This window comes from Chrysochloris asiatica, unplaced genomic scaffold (genome assembly GCF_000296735.1).
Source record: "Chrysochloris asiatica unplaced genomic scaffold, ChrAsi1.0 scaffold00014, whole genome shotgun sequence".
In the NCBI taxonomy this organism is placed as follows: domain Eukaryota; kingdom Metazoa; phylum Chordata; class Mammalia; order Afrosoricida; family Chrysochloridae; genus Chrysochloris; species Chrysochloris asiatica.
Window position 1 is genome coordinate 13,511,926 of NW_006408532.1, and position 19,232 is coordinate 13,531,157.

Here is a 19,232-nt window from a genome sequence, read left to right on the forward strand (position 1 = left end):
TTACAGTCTGCTTTCTCAAGCTATGTTGTTGTTAGGGGCTATCAAGTCGGTACTGACCTCATAGCGAATGACCCCTATGCACAACAGAACGAGACACTGCCTGGTCCTGCTCCAACCTCACAATCATTATGTTTGAGCCCACTGATGCTGCCACTTGACCAATCCATCTCATTGGGGATCTTCCTCTTTTTCTCTGACCCTCCTCCTTATCAAACATAATATCCTTCTCCAGTGACTGGCCCCTCCTGACAATATGTCCGAAATATGAGAGACAAAGTTTGGCTATTCTGGCCTCCAAGGAGCACTCTGGCTGCACTTCTTCCAACACAGATTGGTTTGTTCTTTTGGAGTCCGTGGTACTTTTAATATTCTCCAATACCATAACTCAAATGCAAGCTATTCCTTCCCCCAAATTCTGGTAAATCCCATTGCCACCTCTAGAGAAAGATCCATGTTCATAAACATGAGATTTGATGGATTGATATGAAAGGTTGCCAAGGAAAACTAGCGCCATGCATCCAAGGCACTTACTAAGGTTAACGTGATTTTAGATCATGTCCAGTTGAAATCTTGGTAGTAGGGTATGCATCCACTTTACCCAGAGATTTTTGTCCTTGTCCTCAGTTCCTGAGACGTGTCTTTGGTAAGAGCTCCAGACCACACATAACTGATGGGTTAGGTGAGGTGATGAGATGACTAGAGTGGGGCTTGGGCAGGACAGAAAACCCAGCAGGTAATAACTCCTGATCCCCTTGCGTTATCAACCAATCTAGGGAAGAGGAGATGGAGCTTGTATTCTGTAATGACACCCTCCCAAACTCTTTACACAGTCTCCATGGACTGCCCATTGGTGAAAGATGTCTTTGCATGTGGAAAGGTAGCACATCCCTTTTGGGACATAAAACACTTTGTTGGGAACCCTCACAGACCTCACCTTATGCATTTCTGTATTTGTATCCTTTTTGCTGTGATAAAACTGTAATCTTAACTATAGCACCTTATAAAGGAATAATAATGGGAGTCGGCAACTGGCATCCTGAGTGGTTAGAGGGAACCCCTGACTTTGTAGCCAGCAGGTCAGAAGTGTGGGTATCATAGAGACTCTTACACCTGTGGCATCTGAAGTCTTGGGCCTACTTTGTAGTCTGAGGGACTTTGTCCTTCTACTTGTGAACTCTGACCTACCTCTGAGTGGGAATGGTCAGAGGAAGAGATGTTACGTGGGCAGCTGGTGTCATAGTTGGACAGAGAAATGAAATGTAGGGATTTTGATTATTATCCTTGCAGTTGGGATTAGAGAAAAGGGAATTTAATTTGATTCATCCACACATTATTACATACTTACCATTTGCAAACTAAAACAGTTATATGACAGAAAGGGGAAGGTCGAAGAGTGGTATGAAGTTCCATATAAATTGACTCTGCTGTTCAAAGCTATGACTTTGAGTCTTTCTGTGTATAATGACTGTTAGAGTAAGAAATGTCTTCACATTTTTGCTTTGACTTAGTTATCACACTCAGAGTGGTCCCTAAGATTCACAAGTGATGATCCCTTGAAATACGTAAAGCTGAGTTGGCTTATAGCCTGACATCTGCTGCAGAAACAGAACCTAAGCTCACGTGTTTATTCTTCCTGACTACATGGTTTAAGAAACAGAATACACAAAGCAGATTTATTGAGCTGTTTATTAACTGAAGATTTATATAAACTGTTGAGAACACCTGCACCCAGCAGCACAACTGGCTACTGAAGACTTTTGTTGTATAGAAAGACGTATCTAACTCTGCTAAAGGGAATTAAAACAGGTTTATTGAAGCCAATATGTCATTTGAATGGGGGAACATGAAAACCTCAAGGTCTGAGGCTCAAAAATCCTGGGGAGGGATGTAAATCACACACAATTATAGTGCCGTGGGAGAGCTAAAAGCAATATCTTGATTGGTTATAGTGATTGAAGTCAGTCGCAAAGCATGACCTTTAACATTATTGATAATTGTTGTTAAGAGCCATGGAGTCAGTTCCAACTCATAGGAACCTTATATAGGGTTTCTAAGGTTGGTGGATTTGAACCACCAACCTTGTGGCTAGCAGTCCAGTGCTTATCCTGCAGTGCCACCAGGATTACATTAATACAACTGGACACATTGCTTGGCTAAAAGACACAATTACAGATGTTTATAATTTCAGAGGGCCTCACGTGGCTGTCTCAAAACAATGGCCTGACCATGACATGATGGCTACTGTTGGGAACAGCTTGTTAAATATTGCCTCGCCCAGAGCATTAGATCTCCTGGAGATCATATAACGCAGAGATTGATAAACCTCAGTTACAGATTTACAGTCTTACCCTAACCACAAAGTCTTAATAGTAGAGCCGGTTACTAAGCATCAGGTTTGAATCTTTGTGAAAAGTTAACTCTGAGATTTTGGAATTAGTTCAGCAATTTTTATTTTAAGTCAGATGCCTCTGTTTTTTTACTTTCTTCCACTCTGAAGACAAATCAGATCTCTGTGATGCCTTCCGGGCATAAGGTAGAACGTTAAGCAGGTGAGAGGGGCTCCTGCCGCCTATTTGTTTTTCTGTGATATTCAGGAACTTTGGTGATGCCCAGCATGTTCCAATGTTTTAGCACTCATGATATCATTTTTTTTTAAAGTTTTTATTGTGAATTATGTGATAGTTTACTTGGGAGAACACTAGCTTTACATTCATGCTATTGTATTTTGTTTCACTGCAATGATTACAATCCCCTCCATGCATCATCGAACAACCTATAGCGCCACCCCAGAAATCCTTGATATTACTAGCTTATTGTAATATCATTAACATATGTATCTACCCCTGCCTACAATTAATCCCCTCCCGTCCACATTTGATACATACACAGAAAAGGGCTGAGGAAACCCACTAAGACCTCGCAAACCACTTTCCCTTGGGCTGAACGACTCCCCCAGGGGAGAAACCTAGGGGAGAAGTCCTGAGCTTATTAAACGTAACCCCATGGACATCTCCCAGAGGTTTTACAAAAGCACTACTTAGGGAAAATTCAAAAAAGAGTCATGGAATCATCACAGAAAATACTCTTCGAGATAGGCATTGGAATATGAATAAGGCTTCCCTTCTAATTATGGTTTGCTACTCACTGTGGAGTCCTGGTGTGGCGCTGTGGGTTAATGCGCCAGACTGCAAAGCCGTTTGAACTGCAAGGTTGGTGGTTCAAGCTGACCAGCTGCTCCTCGGGAACCCTATACAGGGTCGCTATGGGTCGGAACCAACTTGATGGCATTTAACAACAATAACAACAACTCACTGTGTAAGGAGCTCTGGTGGCATAGTGGTTACAAATCGGGCTGTGAACCTCAAGGTCAGCAGTTCGAAACTACCAGCTGTTCTGTGGGAGAAAGATGAGGCTTTCTGCTCCTGTAAAGATTTACAGCCTTGGAAACCCTGTACAGGGTCACTATGAGTCAGAACCGACTCCACGGCACATAACAACAACAACATTTGTGGGCTCATGTGTCAGACTGCAAAGTTGTTTGAACCCCAAGGTCGGCAGTTCAAGCTCACCACCTGCTCCTCGGAAATCCTATACAGGGTCGCTATGGGTTGGAATCTATGGCACTTAACAACAACCAATTCACTCTACAAATAACAACAACCCCCATGTGACACAGACAAATCTCCAGCTTCTAGTCTGGCTGCTCTTCCCTCCCTTAGAATTTTCCATCTATATTTAAGATTCCTGGACCACACCATGCCCAAGGTCAAAAGTGGAAGCAGTCAGTATAAAAAGGTATGAAAACATAACATCTTAGCCCTGCAAATCCACAGCCAAACATTAAGGACACTAGACAATGGCATTTTGATCTAATCTTCAGCAAGATTCTTATGTAAACTAACAACTCCACTTGAGAAAAATTAAAGGCTGTAGAAATGCTGGTGGTGGTGGTGAGGAGTCCGACTCATAGCGACCCTGCAAAAGGTTTCTGAGGCTGTAAATCTTCACCGGAGCAGAAAGCCTCATCTTTCCCCCACAGAACAGCTAGTAGTTTCAAACTCCTGATTTTGAGTTAGCAGACTGACTCATAACTACTACGCTACCAGAGCTCCTTTTAGAGATGCTAAGAAGGGTTATTAAAAAAAAACATCCCAAAGACTGAAGTAAGATTCTTCTCCCTTTCAAAGGAAAATGAAGACCTTTCCTTTATTCCTCTTCAGAAAGGGGATGGAGCAGGGAGTAATTTCCTGGACCCTGAAGCTTAGAGCCACCTTGGATGAAAGAAAGTTGGTTGGGCTCCCAGAAAGGGTGGAAAGCTGAAGTGTTGTTGTTGTTAAGGGCTGTCTAAGTCTAATTGCTTCTGACTAATAGGGACCCTATGTAAGGTTTCCAAGGAGAGGCTGGTGAGTTTGAACTGCTGACCTGGTGATCTAGTACTTATTCTACAGTTTAGGCATTATCACTAGCTCCTGTTTTGCCTCTTTCACCCCATCCTTTCTTCTTCCAGAGATTGTCAAGCCAAGAGAAACTGGAGATATGGGAGGCTGAGCAGACTGCTACTTCCCCTGCCCTTTCTCAAGAGGTCTGTCAATGATGAGGTGGGGGGCAGGGGGGTGAGAAGAAGGAATCCCAAGGGTGGCTTGCAAAGGAGAGGTGATTGATTCCCTGGGCCTGAAGCCTCTGAATACTAGAATGGTTAGAGCCTCCTTATAGAAAGCGTTCAGGGCTGCATTTGGCTCCACTCCTATAAATACACTCTTCTGAAAGGTTGGCTACAAGGGTTTAGAAGAGGCCATTAAAAAACAAACAGTATTAATAATATTAATTATCATGACTGTCGGTAGTGTTGACATTTTTTTGGAACCCTTTTCTGAATTGGCTAATGCCCAGAGGAGAAAAATAACAGTGTTTGGTAGACACAAATTATAGGATTCCAGCAAGTAGTTATTGAGATGAAGAGCCAGGGATTATAAATTGGTTTTGTTTTAGTCTTCCTAATTAGATGTGTGTGTGTAGTAGTACTAGCAGTAGTAGTAGTTGATTTTATGGTGTTTTTGCTTTTAGTTCTTCTTGATTAGAACAAAAATGCTTTAAAAATGCAAGCAGTGTTTATGTGAAAGAATTCATTAGTAAATTTAACTGAGACAAGAGAAGTGTTGAGAGCTGTGTTTTGATCTTCATTCAAGGATTCATTTATTCAACAGACTATTTTGATTGCCTACTTTGAGGAAGACCTCCAACGAGTTAGATTGACATAGTGGCTACAGCCATGATGAGCTCAGGCATAGCAACGATTGGGAGGTCGGCCCAGGACTGGGCAGTGTTTCATTCTGTTGGTCATAAGGTCGCTACGAGTTGGTACCAACTCGATGGTACCTAACAACAACAGTTTGATCCAAGCCATGACAGTAAACAAGTGCATTTCCTCCATTCAAGAAATTCAAGGTCCAGTGGAAGAAATAGATGAGTAAATGAATGAGGTGTGTGGTGGAAAAATTATGATCACAGTGTGTTCTAGAGGTTATGTTAAGGGAAAAGACTCTAAAAAATATTCTCTAGAGACTCTTTTATTAAGACATGAACAGAACAAATACAAAAACAAAGACAAAGGGAATCAATAGATGCGGCCCCAGGAGCCAATGCTGCAAGAAGGTAAAAAGACCAGGAGGTGGTCCCAGTCACTGGGTTTCATGGGCAGGCATTTGTAAATGGTGATCCCCACGGACACCAGCCTGTCAGATTGTGGGGTCAGTAGGGCCATCTGCAAGACACACATACCCAGAGCCAGCCCCAAGGTGAGGGAACAGCTCAGGCCCTAGTATTGCCCTGTGCACCCAACCACAGAGAGGAGTTCATTGAAATAACTTGGATGCATGATTGTTACGGGAGTCAATTCATATTTTGGCTGTTATTTGTAGGGGCTCTCTCTACACATCAGGAGGCCTTACCGTTCAGTTGAATGTAATATTGCTAACAGCCACTCTAGCCTGTCCTGTGCAGCAGAGCCCTGAGAGTGTGTAGCTTTAACTTCCTCCCTTATCAGACACAGCATCTGGGAGCAGGCATAGTCCTGAGATGGAAATTGCACAGAACACTTAGCTGGACATTTGGAAAGCAGCCTGCAGACTGCTCATATCACTCTGTCAAGGCGCTGGCATTGGCAGGTGCAATCCTCCATGATACGCTGGCAATGGAGGAGATGGGGAAAGCACCACACATCCAACAGTTTGACTGATTCCTCACATCTGCAGTCATTGTGGCCCAACACACTTTGAGGACGGAATGACAGAGGTACCAACATAAATGCAAGTTTTTTGGCGGTGTAGGATAGAACCAAGGTGACACCTGTATGCGTACATCTAGCCCAGGGCTAGGTCCTGGTGCAATGGCAACAAGGGTTTATGAGAGCTTCTGGGCACCTGGCAGTCACTGGGTAAGCAGCTGACAGGCACTGGTCACTTCTGTCATTGATATTCATTGACACACCATAGAACTGCTGGGAGACTGTTGTAACAAGTGTATATCTCACCACAGGGTTTGTTTCAGGAGCCCATTCATCCTGTCCACTGGCCCAGTGGCAGTAGGATTGTATGGGAGATGGAAGTGCCAAACAATGCCCATACGATTTGCCCAATCTTGAACTTCGTGCCCCGTTTTTCAATGTAGCCACTAGGCTACTTGTTCTACCAGCACTTGCTATATGGCCCGCAGCTAGGGAGCTCATCAGCTGGAGATTTCCCTGGTGGAGTAAGAGAGCTATGAACCGACACATGAAAAACAACAATGTCCAAATGTCCTTCCACAGTTCCCTTTCCCAGAGGGCTCATTGGCTCACTAGCCACTCTTGCTCTTTCCACAGTGTTAGCCATAGCATTAGTCCTTTGTACATTACCTAGTTGTCCGTGCCCAGGACAATGGGCCTAGGCTCATGCATCAGTACCATCCAAGCAGCCCTCAATTCAGCCCACTGGAGGCTCTGCCCTGTGCCTTGGTCTACCCACATAGCTTCCATGACTGATTGTATAGATACTGCAGTCCTCTGGGGTTACCCCGAGCTGAGCCGTCTGTCTACCAGGCTTCCTCAGGAATTTTCCCAGAGCCCTCTCATATGTAACTCTCTCATGGGGCGGGGGTGGGGGTGGGGGGGGAGGCTTCTATTTGGGTGGCTGGGGCTTTCCATAGGTGACATAGGTCCAAGAATCTGGTATAACTCAGAACTCAAGGGGCTGTGAAGAGAACACTTCTCTGCTGCAAATATACATGCCATTTGGCCAATGTGTTGGATTGGGTCACTCCAGACTGGGATTTAGCAAAGTCCTTTATCCACCCCTGTATGGGGTACTGCGTTCCTACTGTTTGTTGTAGGGGCTCCTTCTGTGATGTCTTTTACAAGCTGTAAGCTGTTGCACACTGCACAGAGTTGCTTTTCTAAAGGGCTGTGTCTGATTTCTGCACCTTTCCATAGTTGAGACCAAAATCCTAAGGGAATACATCGACCCTGTTGCCATTGCCACAGGCCCTGGTCATACCGTGCCAGGTAGCTAACCACATTCAATTCCCACTCTGTGGTCCCACCTACTTTACTGCTACTTTAGCTTCATTAAAGGACTGTTCCACCTCGGAAGTCCAGCCCCAAATATTTCCTTTCTTTACAATATGGCACCAGTGGCATAAAATCTGTGCTAGATGGGGAATAAAAAGTCTCCAATGCCTCAATACGCCCAGGAATGTTTGCAACTCCTTTACTTTTCTAGGGTGGGGTATGCTTTTACTTTGTCAGTTACAGCTTTAGGGACCACCTTTGACTTACCCAGCCACACAACACCAAGAAAGACAGATGACCGAGGGCCTTGCAGTTTGACGTGGTTGCTGATCCATCCTCATGAGCTTAGGCGTGTTACTAATTGTGGTGCTACTTGTTGAAATAAGAAGAGATAATCATAGGCTAACATAGCATCATCAATATAGCAGAACATGTGAACACCCAGGGGCTTGGCCCGCTTACCTCGGTCCTGAGCTGCCAACCCATGAATCAAGGTGCACTCAGCCCTAGTGTCTACTAATGCTGACACAGTCTGCTTGTTCTTGGGAGATCATTAGTTGGTTAGCTCTATCTGTGACCGCTGGTCTCCCCATTCCCCCCTTGCACTTCCACAGCCTGGACATCCTGGTGACACACCTTTTCAATTTCCACTCAGGTGTGCTACAGCCTGAGCAACCCAGGACACTGGCTGCCCAACCATAGGGCTCAGTAAGGACACCAGGGTTCCATGTAGTTGCTAAGTGCCATCAAGTCGGTTCCGACTCATAGCGACCCTGCATAGGGTTTCTAAGGAGAGGCTGGTGAGCTTGAACAGCCGACATTGTGGTTGAAACTGACCTTGCAGTCCAGCGTATTAAACCGCAGCACCACACCAGGACTCCCAGAGTTCTATACCATTGGTTAAAAGCCAATTGTAAAATGGCATCAGCCTTCATTCCGCCTGTGAATAACCATTATCTGGGCACAGATAACGCTCTGTGTATAAAGAGCACTTCACCCCAAGTTCCCTAATTGCTTCCTGCAGTTTCTCCATAGCTGTATGGGGGAAGCCAGAATGTCTCCCTCATTCCACCAGTGACACCACCTGGTTCTCCTTGATTACAGTGTAAAAGTATTGTCTCAGTGCAGGGTGGGGAGGAGCCATTTTAAACATCTCAAGGCCTGTGAGAACTATCCCTTGCGGCCCCATGTTCCACATGCAGAGCCAAGCAGCCAGACTCTTTGCCTTTCTGCCTGTACTGAGTTGTCAATTCTACTAACTAACTCAGTGCATGTGTAGTCTCTCATTGTTATGAGCTGCTGGTGTTTGGGGGCTGGCAGATCAACAAGATCCACTTCAGCTGGGCAGGGATGATGTGTTTTAAATTTAGTCATCATAACCAGCCTGGTCTCAAGATGGGGAATCTCTGTCTCTTCTTCCCAGTATTCATCTTCTGACTCAGTTGAAGACTTCAGCAGGTCCCATCACTTAGGCTCTCAATATACCTTTGTATTGCTGCTCACACACCTTGTCATGGCAAGCTTGGTCATGGCTCACAACGTCCTTTCCCTCTAGTCAAGCAGCAGGCTAGAGTCTCCACGGTGGAATCCGATGTCTGGAGACTAGAGCTTCAGTGGTACTAGCCTGTGTTACTTGAGTAGCAGTTCTAGAAGCAGTTCTTCCTTACATCACTGGGCTTCTGTCCACACAGCCATCTCTGTGTCTGTAATGGCACAGACAGTGCATAGGATGGACCAGTGTCCTCATGCTTTTTTTAGCATTAAAGACCCCCACTCCATGTTGGAGTTCTATCAATCCTTGCAGCATTTTCAGGGTGTCCCTGTACTCACACATGGGTCCCCAAGTCTCTAGCAACTATGCTAAGGGACTAAACACATCCCGGGATCCCCTCTGCAAACTCCTTTTCCCTCCCCTTTCCATGTGGGAGCTCTGTTTTGTTTTGTTTTTTTTCATTCCCTTGGCTGATTCAACAATTGTTGGGGTTTGGGCCCAGAAAGGAAAAAGCCTTTTGTGTATGTAGTTACCAAGAGACCAAAAAAAAAAGACCATGACTCAATCCAAGATATATTAGTTTATTACAGACAAGAAAATAAAAGTGATATGGTTAGTGGATAGGGGACTTACTGACAAAGGATGAAAAAATAGCTGTTTCCAGTGGCAGCCCGCTGGACAGTGAAGTTTTTCCAGGGGAGGGGTCTTTCTGCATCATGGCGAATACAAATTTCACACCCATCAGGACAGTTAAGGGAGTGTATGGAACTAGGAAAAGGCAGGAAAGTCACAAGGTGCAGGCTGCCTGCCCCTTCCTAGAGAACAAAGAGTTTCAGTATGCAAACAGGAGGAAAGGGCTGTGGGCTTCTTCCTATCATATGCATAACTAAACATGAGAACCTGGAGTTTTGGTATGCATTGCAGGAGGAGGGAACTGTCTGCTCCTTCCTAGATAAAGGGAGCTTGGGGAAATAGACAGGAGATATGATTTAAACTGACATTTGTGTGACCATTTTGGAGCATTCAGTCTGTATTCCTACAGCCAGGTAGCTGTCTTCCATACTGAAGTAGGTGCCTCCAGTAATACATCAGTTTGTTGAAAGATTTTGATTTTGTATTCCATTAATTTCCAGAGCCTTGTTCAATGGGCTTGGGCTCAATGCCTTTGGTGTACCTTGAACTTCTTCCTTCAGTACTATTGACTCTTGATTATATTCTACCTCTTGAAATGGTTGGTACAGTGACTCTGTGTATTCTTCCCATATTCTTTTGATGCTTCCTACATCATTCAATATTTTGCCCAGAGAATCCTTCAATATAGCAAGTCAAGTCTTGAAATTTTTCTCCAGATTTTTCAGTTTGAGAAATGCTGAACATACTCTTCCCTTTGGTTTTCTAATACCAGGTCTTTGCACATTTCATTGTATTTGCCTTTTTCTCTCGAGCTGCCCTTTGAAATTTTCTGTTCAGTTCTTATACCTCCTCATGTGTTCCATTTGCTTTAGCATCTCTATGCTGGAGAGCAAGTTTCAGAGCCTCTTCTGACACCCATATTAGTCTTTTCCTTCTTTCTAGTCTTCTTAATGGCCTTTTGCTTTCTTCCTGTATGATGTTCTTGATGTTATCCCACAATTCTTCTGGTCTTTATTCATTGGTATCTAATGCATCAAATCTGCTCTTGAGATGATCTCTAAATTCAGGTGAGATATGTTCAAGGTCATATTTTGGCTTTTGTGGACTTGTTTTCTTTTTTCTTAGCTTCAGTCTAATTTTGCATATGAGCAATTGATGCGCTGTCCCACAGTATGCCCCTGGTCTTTTTTTAGCTGATGATATGGAGATTTTCCTATAGATGTAGTCCATTTGATACCTTTGCATTCCATCTGGTGACATCCATGTATATTTTTTGTTGTTGTTATGTGTCATTCAGTAAGTATAATGTTTCTGAGGAGCAATTGGTAAGTTTGAACTGCTGACAATGTGATTCAAACTAAACTTGTGGTCCAGTGCATTATCCTATAGAGCAACTCCAGCACTTTGTCCACGTGTATAGTCGAATTTTATGTTGTTTAAAAAAGGTATTTGCAGTGAATAAGCCATTGGTCTTGTAGTGTTCTATCATGTGATCTCCAGTATCCTTTGTATCACCAAGTTCATATTTTTAAACTACCGGATCTTTCCTCTTTGTTTCTAACATTTGCATTCCAATCATCATTGTCAATACATCTTGATTGCATGTTTGATCGATTTCAAACTGAAGAAGTTGATAGAATTCTTTAGTTTCATCATCACTGGTTTTAGTGGTTGTTGCGCAAATTTGAATAATAATGGTATTAACTGGTCTTCTTTGTAGGTGTAGGGATAATATCCTATCACAAACAGCGGTATACTTCAAGCTAGAACTTGAAATGTTCTTTTTGATGATGAATGCAACGCCATTCCTCTTCAATTTGCCATTCCCTACCCAGTTAACCATATGCTTGTCAGATTCAAAATGGCCAATACCAGTTCATTTCAGCTCACTAATGCCTAGGATATCAGTATTATGCATTCAATTTCATTTTTGGCAAATCCCGATTTTCCTAAATTCATACTTTATACATTCCATGTTCTGATTATTAATGGATGTTTACAGCTTTTCATTCTCGTTAGTTTGAATTGTGTCCCATCAGCAAATGAAGGTCCTGATGGCTTTATTCCATTCACATCATCACAGTCAACTCTACTTTGAGGAGGCAGCTCTTCCCCAGTTGTATTTTGAATGCCTTCCAATCTGAGGGGCTCATCTGCTGACACTATATCTGACAATATTCTGGTGTTCTTCATCAAGTTTCAATATTCTGTTGCTATCTGACAGTGTTCCACTGCTACTCATAAGGTTTTCACTGACTAAATATTTGGAAGTAGTTTGTCCCTTATTCTTCCTAGACTGTCTTAGTTTGGAAGCTCACCTGAAATCTGACCATAGGTGACTTTGCTGGTATTTAAAATACTGGTTACATTGTTTCCTGCATCACAGCAACACATAAGCCACCACAGTATGACCAAACAGACAAGGGGTGGATCTAGACATTTACTTCTTGTTGTTGTTAAGTGCTATCGAGTCAATTCTGATCCATAGTGGTCCTGTGTAGGGTGGAACGGACTGGTAAGCTTCAATCGCCAACCTGCTCATCCACTCTGTCACCAGGGCCCCCTTTTTAAATATAAAAGGTAGTGCTCAGTGAAATAAAAATGGAATCACGGGGTTGGCCAACTGTCAAGTGGACAGCACTCCAAAGACAAAGAGAATCAAACTTAAAATCAGCCCAAGGCCAGTTCCTGTGAAGTGAAGATCAGACCTGCCTCTACTCCATAACCTTCTTTTCCCTGTTCTGACACTAACCATTCCACCCATAGCACTCTTGCTTCACAGCTGGGTTCCATAACCTGTTGCAATGGCCACACAGAACTCACAGATACTACGTATCACTGGTAGCATAATGGTTACAAGTCAGCAGTTTGAAACTACCAGTCGTTCCATGGGAGAAAGATGAGGCTTTCTGCTTCCATAAAGATTTACAGCCTCAGAAACCCTATACAGGGTCGCTATGAGTTGAAACTGACTCCACAGCACACCACCACCACTGTGGGGTTTATTAGGAACGTGAACAGGATATAATTCAGGATCAGAAACCACTCAGGATGCAACAGTTCTCCAGTCAAGAATGCCTCTTCTCTGCTATACTGCAGATATGCCTCACTTTTTGTTTTCAGCCTCTCAGCCATGTGGCCCCTCCACTTGGCCAAGTGTTACAAAGCTTTTTTAGACATGTGTGGCTCTGTGGGTTAATGCACCAGACTGTAAAGCTGTTTGAACCGCAAGGCGGTGGTTCAGGCTCACCAGCTGCTCCTTGGAAACCCTACGCAGGGTCGCTATGGGTTGGAACTGACTCAATGGCACCTCACAACAACAAATGCCCAAAGGGCAAGCCAGTCTCCTGTCTGTAGGCACTCAGCTTTACTCAGTCCATAAGCAGGGAGACCCGCAGTTTCCCTGTCTCTGTGCCGTTGCCTCTGCCTCTGCCACCGCCTTTTCTAGGTAGCGATTTCATGCTCCACTCAAGGTCTTGTTTCTTGATGATTCTGGGATCATCTGTTCTTGCTTCTGAGATGGCTCCTTTTAAACCTAGCTGGGTGGCAAAAGGAACCAATCTCGGCCTTAGAGTCCTATACACCCTATTAGCATGGACACACCCAATTGCTTTGTGATTAAGACTTTGGATATTGTTATTGTTAATTGCTGACCCATAGAGACCTTGTATAGGGTTTCCAAGGAGATGCTGGTGAGCTTGAACCACCAAACTTGCTGTTCAAACTGTTTTGCAGTCTGTGTCATTAACCCACAGCACCACATCAGACTCCGAAGACTTTGGATAGAAAAGTCATATCAAGTATTCAAGGTACCACAACTACCTTTCTACATATGATTTGGTGCTACCCATTTGCGAATCTTGTATCCAAATTACTCTCGTCTAATAGATTAATTTTATTATTGACTCTGTTTCTTTTGACAGTAGTAACCAAACCATCTACAAATATCCTGCCAAACCCTTATATATTTTGGGGTATACTCCCACTCTTTCTCCCATCCCCATTCAATCTGTGTATCTGTCCATGTATCTTCCTGTAGATTGCTGTTATTGCAGGATTTTGTATATAACCAAGGAGTCCTGGTATGGTGCTGCGGTTTAATGAACTGGGCTGCAAGTTCGGTTTGAACCATAAGGTCAGTGGTTCAAGTTCACCACTCCTCAAAAACTATACGGGATCGCTATGAGTCAGAACTGATTTGATGGCACTTAACAACAGCAACAACAACCTCTGATCCCTTTAACTCTTGCACTATTCCCAGTGTCTTCTCCCTGCCTTCATCACTCTTCTGCGAATCTCTTTCATGTTGTATACTGTCTTCCCTACTACCCAAGCTAGCACGTGTCTACCGTCTAGCCAGAGTATTACTCTCCCTTTCCTCCTACCCCAGGAACCATCAAAGAATGTTTCTTCTAGCATGAAAACCTTTTCTTAACTTTCTACAATGGTGGTCTCATATAATACTTGTTCTTTTGTGATTAACTAGTTTCACTCAGCATAGTGTCCTCCAGATTTATCTATGTTATGAGGTGTTTCTCAGATTCATCCTTATTCTTCAACATTGCACAGTATTCCATGAGGTGTATATACCAAAGTTTTCTTTAATCCATTCTTCTGTTGGTGGGCATTTAGTTGGTCTCCATTTTTGTGTTATTATGAATAGTGTTGCAGTGAATACGGGTGTGCATGTATCTATTTCTATGATGGTTTTTATTTCTGGCAATCTACTTTCAAAAGACAACCAATGCATACCTATGGACCATAACAGTTTGCATGGGGAGGCACAGGACTGGGTAGTGTTTTGTGCCAGTGTTCATGGGGTCATCATGAGTCTCCAAGGCAACCAAGATGTCCTTCAGCAGGTAAATGAATAAACTGTGGTACATTCATACAATGGTAAATTATTCCATGATGAACAAGTGAACTATCAAGCCATAACAAGGCATGGAGGATCCTTAAATGCATATGCTAAATGGAAGAAGCCAGTCTGAAAAGGCTACATATTGTGTGATTCTGACTATTGTATGGTATTCTGAAAGAGGTAAAACTATGGAGACTGTACAAAGTGGTTGCCAGGGCTGCAGAGCAAGGGAGGGAGAGAGTGATGAATGGGTAGAGCACAGGACATCTTCAGGACCATGAAACTATTCTGCCTGAGACTGTAATGGTGGACACCTGACATTATTCATGTGTCCAAACCATAGAACTGTGCACACAATGAGTTTACTCCTGATGTAAATGGTAAACCTGTTGCTGTAAATGTAAACATTTACTACTTTAGTTAATAATGCTAGATCAATAATGGCTCAATCAACTGCAACAAATGTAACACATAAATGTAAGATGCTAACAATAGAGGAAACTGTGATGGGGAGAGAGAGGGTATATGAGAATTCTCTGTATTACCTCAACAATTTTCTGTAAACCTGAAACTGCTTTAAAAGGTAAAGGCTATGTCACTGACTCTGGGCCCAAGAGTCCCCAGGTCTTGCTACACTGCTGATAAGAAGAGAGGGCATATGCATAAGAACACCCACACTTGCAGATAATACCCACTTGTCCTGGCTTCAATGACTGGATGATCAGAGCTCAACCAGAAGTAAGAAGAAGAGGAAAAAAAAAAAAAAGTATTCTCATACAATTTGATGAACTTGACCTACACCTATGGTCAAAAGAGGGACTAAATCTTACAGCAAGAATCATTCCCACTCCTTCCACACACAGAGTAGACAGGGATGGGCAACTTGGAATTTGGCTACCCAAAATGGGGGGCGGGGGGCAACAAAGGCAAGAAGTGACTGGCTTACAAGCTTTCAAGAGGGAACCTAGATCCAGAGGGCCAGGAGGAAGGTAGAATCTCCAGTGAGTAGTATCCAATCTGTCTAGGCGGAGCTGATGCAATGAAATGCAGATGGGTCTCTTGTGATACAACAGTGAATAATTGTTATCAGGACTGATTGTGAGGGTTGGAAATGTAAAGGTAGACGTTTTATAGCAAGGAGGGGAGTGATTAACTTTTCAGTCTAGGAGCGGAGGTCCCTAGGACCATCAAGGGAGAAGAGCAGAGAGCCGGACCCTATCCAGAGAAGTAGTGATGCCTGAAATGGAGGCAGAGATGATGACGTGAAGCGATGAAGCAGCTGGAGACTTTAGATCCAGAGAGGGAGAGTGACTGTGTGCTGAAGACCTGGGGGGTATGGGGGGCAGGATTGCAGGGTATACCCTTTGGTTGGTTGATGATGCATGGAGGGGATTGTAACCATGGCAATGAGACGATATACAATAGGACGAATGTAAAACTAATGTTCTCCCATGTAAACTATCACATAATTCACAATAAAACTTCTAAGAAAAAAAAAAAGGTAAAGGCTATTAAAGAAAACACACACATCCACAAAAGAAATGTAGGAAATCCCCACAGGGATAACAGTGTTTATACTCTTGGTTGCTCCTTCAGCTTGCAGAAAGAAGCCCATTTTTGTGTCTAAAGATTGCAGATTGCTCACTGAGTGACTTCTTTTGTCTCCAACTAAACTTTGGCCTCTGGTAGAACTCTCAGATGAGAGAGAGATGACAGTTGGCAGACTTGGAACAGATAATGTGGTTTCCTGTAGAGTCAACCCTGACTTCTTTCCACATTGACTGAAAACCAAACAATGACAGAGCTCTGCCTTCCTCCATTTCAGAAATGGCTTATCTGAAGCCCTCTTTTTCCTGTGATGATCTATAGCAGTAAACATCTGTCCTGCCTATTGTTGTTTTTAGGGGCTGTTGAGTTTGTTCTGACTCATAGAGACCCTGTATAGTGTTTCCAGAGAGTGGCTGGTGGGTTTGAGCTACAGACCTTTTAGTTAGCAAGCCAGTGCTTATCTTACAGCACCGCATCTGGACTATGCTGCCTGCCCCCTAGGGGATTCCTCTAGGCCTGAGGTCTCAGGTTCAGCCTGGTGACAGCTGTCTCTTCTCTCTGAGCTGTTGATGTGCAGCTGCTCTGAAGTCACATTTGGCATACTGACCTCTGGCGTGGGCACAACTACTGCCAGGAGCACCCACGCTGAAATTGAGAAACAATAACCTCCTTAGAGTGTCTGAATGTGGTTAGTGTACGTGTCCTGGAGGCACAGTGATGAGAATTCAATCCAGACTAACTTGTTTGAGCACCTATTGTGCAAAAAAAAGTCTAGAGTCTGGTAGGGAAGAGAGGCAGGGGCATAAAGGACTTCAATCCAAGACCCCAAACAGTACCAGCTGCAGAGGCTTAACATAAAATACCAAGCGAGGAAATTAGCAATTGCTTTTGATTTAGGGGAAAATTGGAAGAGAATGTTAGAAGTAGGCCTTGAAGGATGAATATGGCAGGTGGGGAAGAAAAGAGAAAAAAGGTACTCTAATACCAAGAGCCCAGCTGGAAGAGGAAGAGAGTGTTCTGGATGGGGAATGATTTAAGCAGGGGCAAAGGGGTCCTAGGAGTCCTGGTGTGGCACTGTGGGCTAATGCATCAGACTGCAAAGTCATTTGATCTGCAAGGTCGGTGGTTTAAGTTCACCAGCTGCTCCTTGGAAACCCTATACAGGGTCGCTATATATCGGAATCAACTCGAGGGCACTTAACAACAACAAAGGGGTTCTGGTGTGGCACTGTGGGATAATACCTTGGACCTCAAAGTCCATGTGAACCACAAGGTCATACCAGCCACTCCTTAGCTCTATACAGGTCGTTATGAGTTAGAACCGACTCATCAGCACTTAAAAGGGGGTCCTGGTGTTGCGCTGTAGGATGAGTACTAGACTGCTATCCATGAGATTGGCTGTTCAAAGCCACCAACCACTCCTTAGAAACCCTATACAGGGTTGCTATGAGTCAGAACCGACTCATTAGCACTTTTAATAACAACTTAACAACAAAGGGGGCAGAAAATGGATTTGATAGAGTAAATAGAAAAGGCTACTGCTGCTGTTGTTGGAAGAAGCCCTGGTGGGTTAGTGGGTTATGCATTGGGCTGCGAACTGCAAGGTCAGTAGTTCGAATCCACCAGCTGCTCCATGGGAGAAAGATGAAGTATTCTGCTCCTGTAAAGATTTACAGCTTCGCGGAACCCCTGTACGGGGTCACTATATTCAACAGAACACAGCAGCAGCTGTGCTGGGGTTTAAGGAGCCAGAGGTGGCAATGGGACGGAAAAAGTAAATAAAGGCTAGATTATAGAGACCATGAATTGGAATATAAGAAGTTGGATTATGCGCCTATAGCCTTCAGGTTCTATGAAGTGATTTTAGGAGGGGAGGAGAAATGCTTATGAAGTATAATAAATTATTAATAATTGTTCATGAAACTGTTACAATCAAAGAAGTTAAGATAGTGTGCCATCAAATGAATTTAGACCTTCGATCACAGTTAATAAAGGAGCTCTGGTAGCGTAGTGGTTACGACTCGGGCTGCTAACCTCAGGGTCGGTAGTTCAAAACTACCAGCTGTTCCACAGGAAAAAGATGAGGCTCAGAAACCCTGTACAGGGTCGATATGGGTTGGAACCAACTCCATGGCACATAACCACCACCACCACCATCACAATTAGTGAGAAGTCACATTCAGTTTGGAAGAGTTTTTTGGTTGCTAACATGATATTGGAGAGGCTAACTGCTTAGAAGGAGATAATTAACATTACACAGTGTTTAAAACCAAAATCTTCATAAAAGTGAACCCATCCAACTCAAACCCATGCTGTTCAAGGGTCAACTATATTTCCAGTGAAATGTACGATTATTTACCCTAAGTATATATAAACATAAAAAATAATAGACTATAGCAGTTCAGGTCGTATTTTGTTGTCATATTAGCTTGAGCATCAAACTTTTAGAGTTTTGGAGTCAAAACCCTGACATTGTAGAATTGTGTCTGAGGAATTGTGGATAACTTTCTGTGTAATTCCAAAAAGCAAGCAATTAGTTGAGCCAATCTCAGAAGTAGCTAACATCTTTAAATCAAGAGTCTCGGTCTAGGCAGGATTGACCTCCTGACATGAACCAGGCATATCAGAGGAACAGTTGATGAAAACAAAGATATGCTCCTAATGCCCATCTTCACTTCCCAATCGTTTTGTTTTGGCTGTTGGCTACTAAATGAAATCGGCCATCAATAGGTAAAGACAGGGCTATAGAGAATACTTCCTTCTTGTTTACTTCCAGATCAATGTTCTTTGGCCTATGCACTCAACATCATAACCTTCCACTCACAGCAAGCATGTCTGTAACAGTGTAATGAACAGGACATGCTGAGTTGAGGAATACACATACTTTGTTGTTGTTGTTAGGTGCCATCGAGTTGGTACCAACTCATACAGACCTCGTGCACAGCAGAACGAAACACTGCCTGATCCTGGGCCAACCGCACTATCATTGCCACACTTGAGCCCATTGATGCTGCCACTTGGCCAATCCATCTCACTGGGAGTTGTCCTTTTTTTTTCCCATGACCCTCCACCCTACCAAACATGATATCCTTCTCCAGCAACTGGTCCCTCCTGACAATATGTCTGAAATATGAGAGACAAAGTTTGGCCATCCT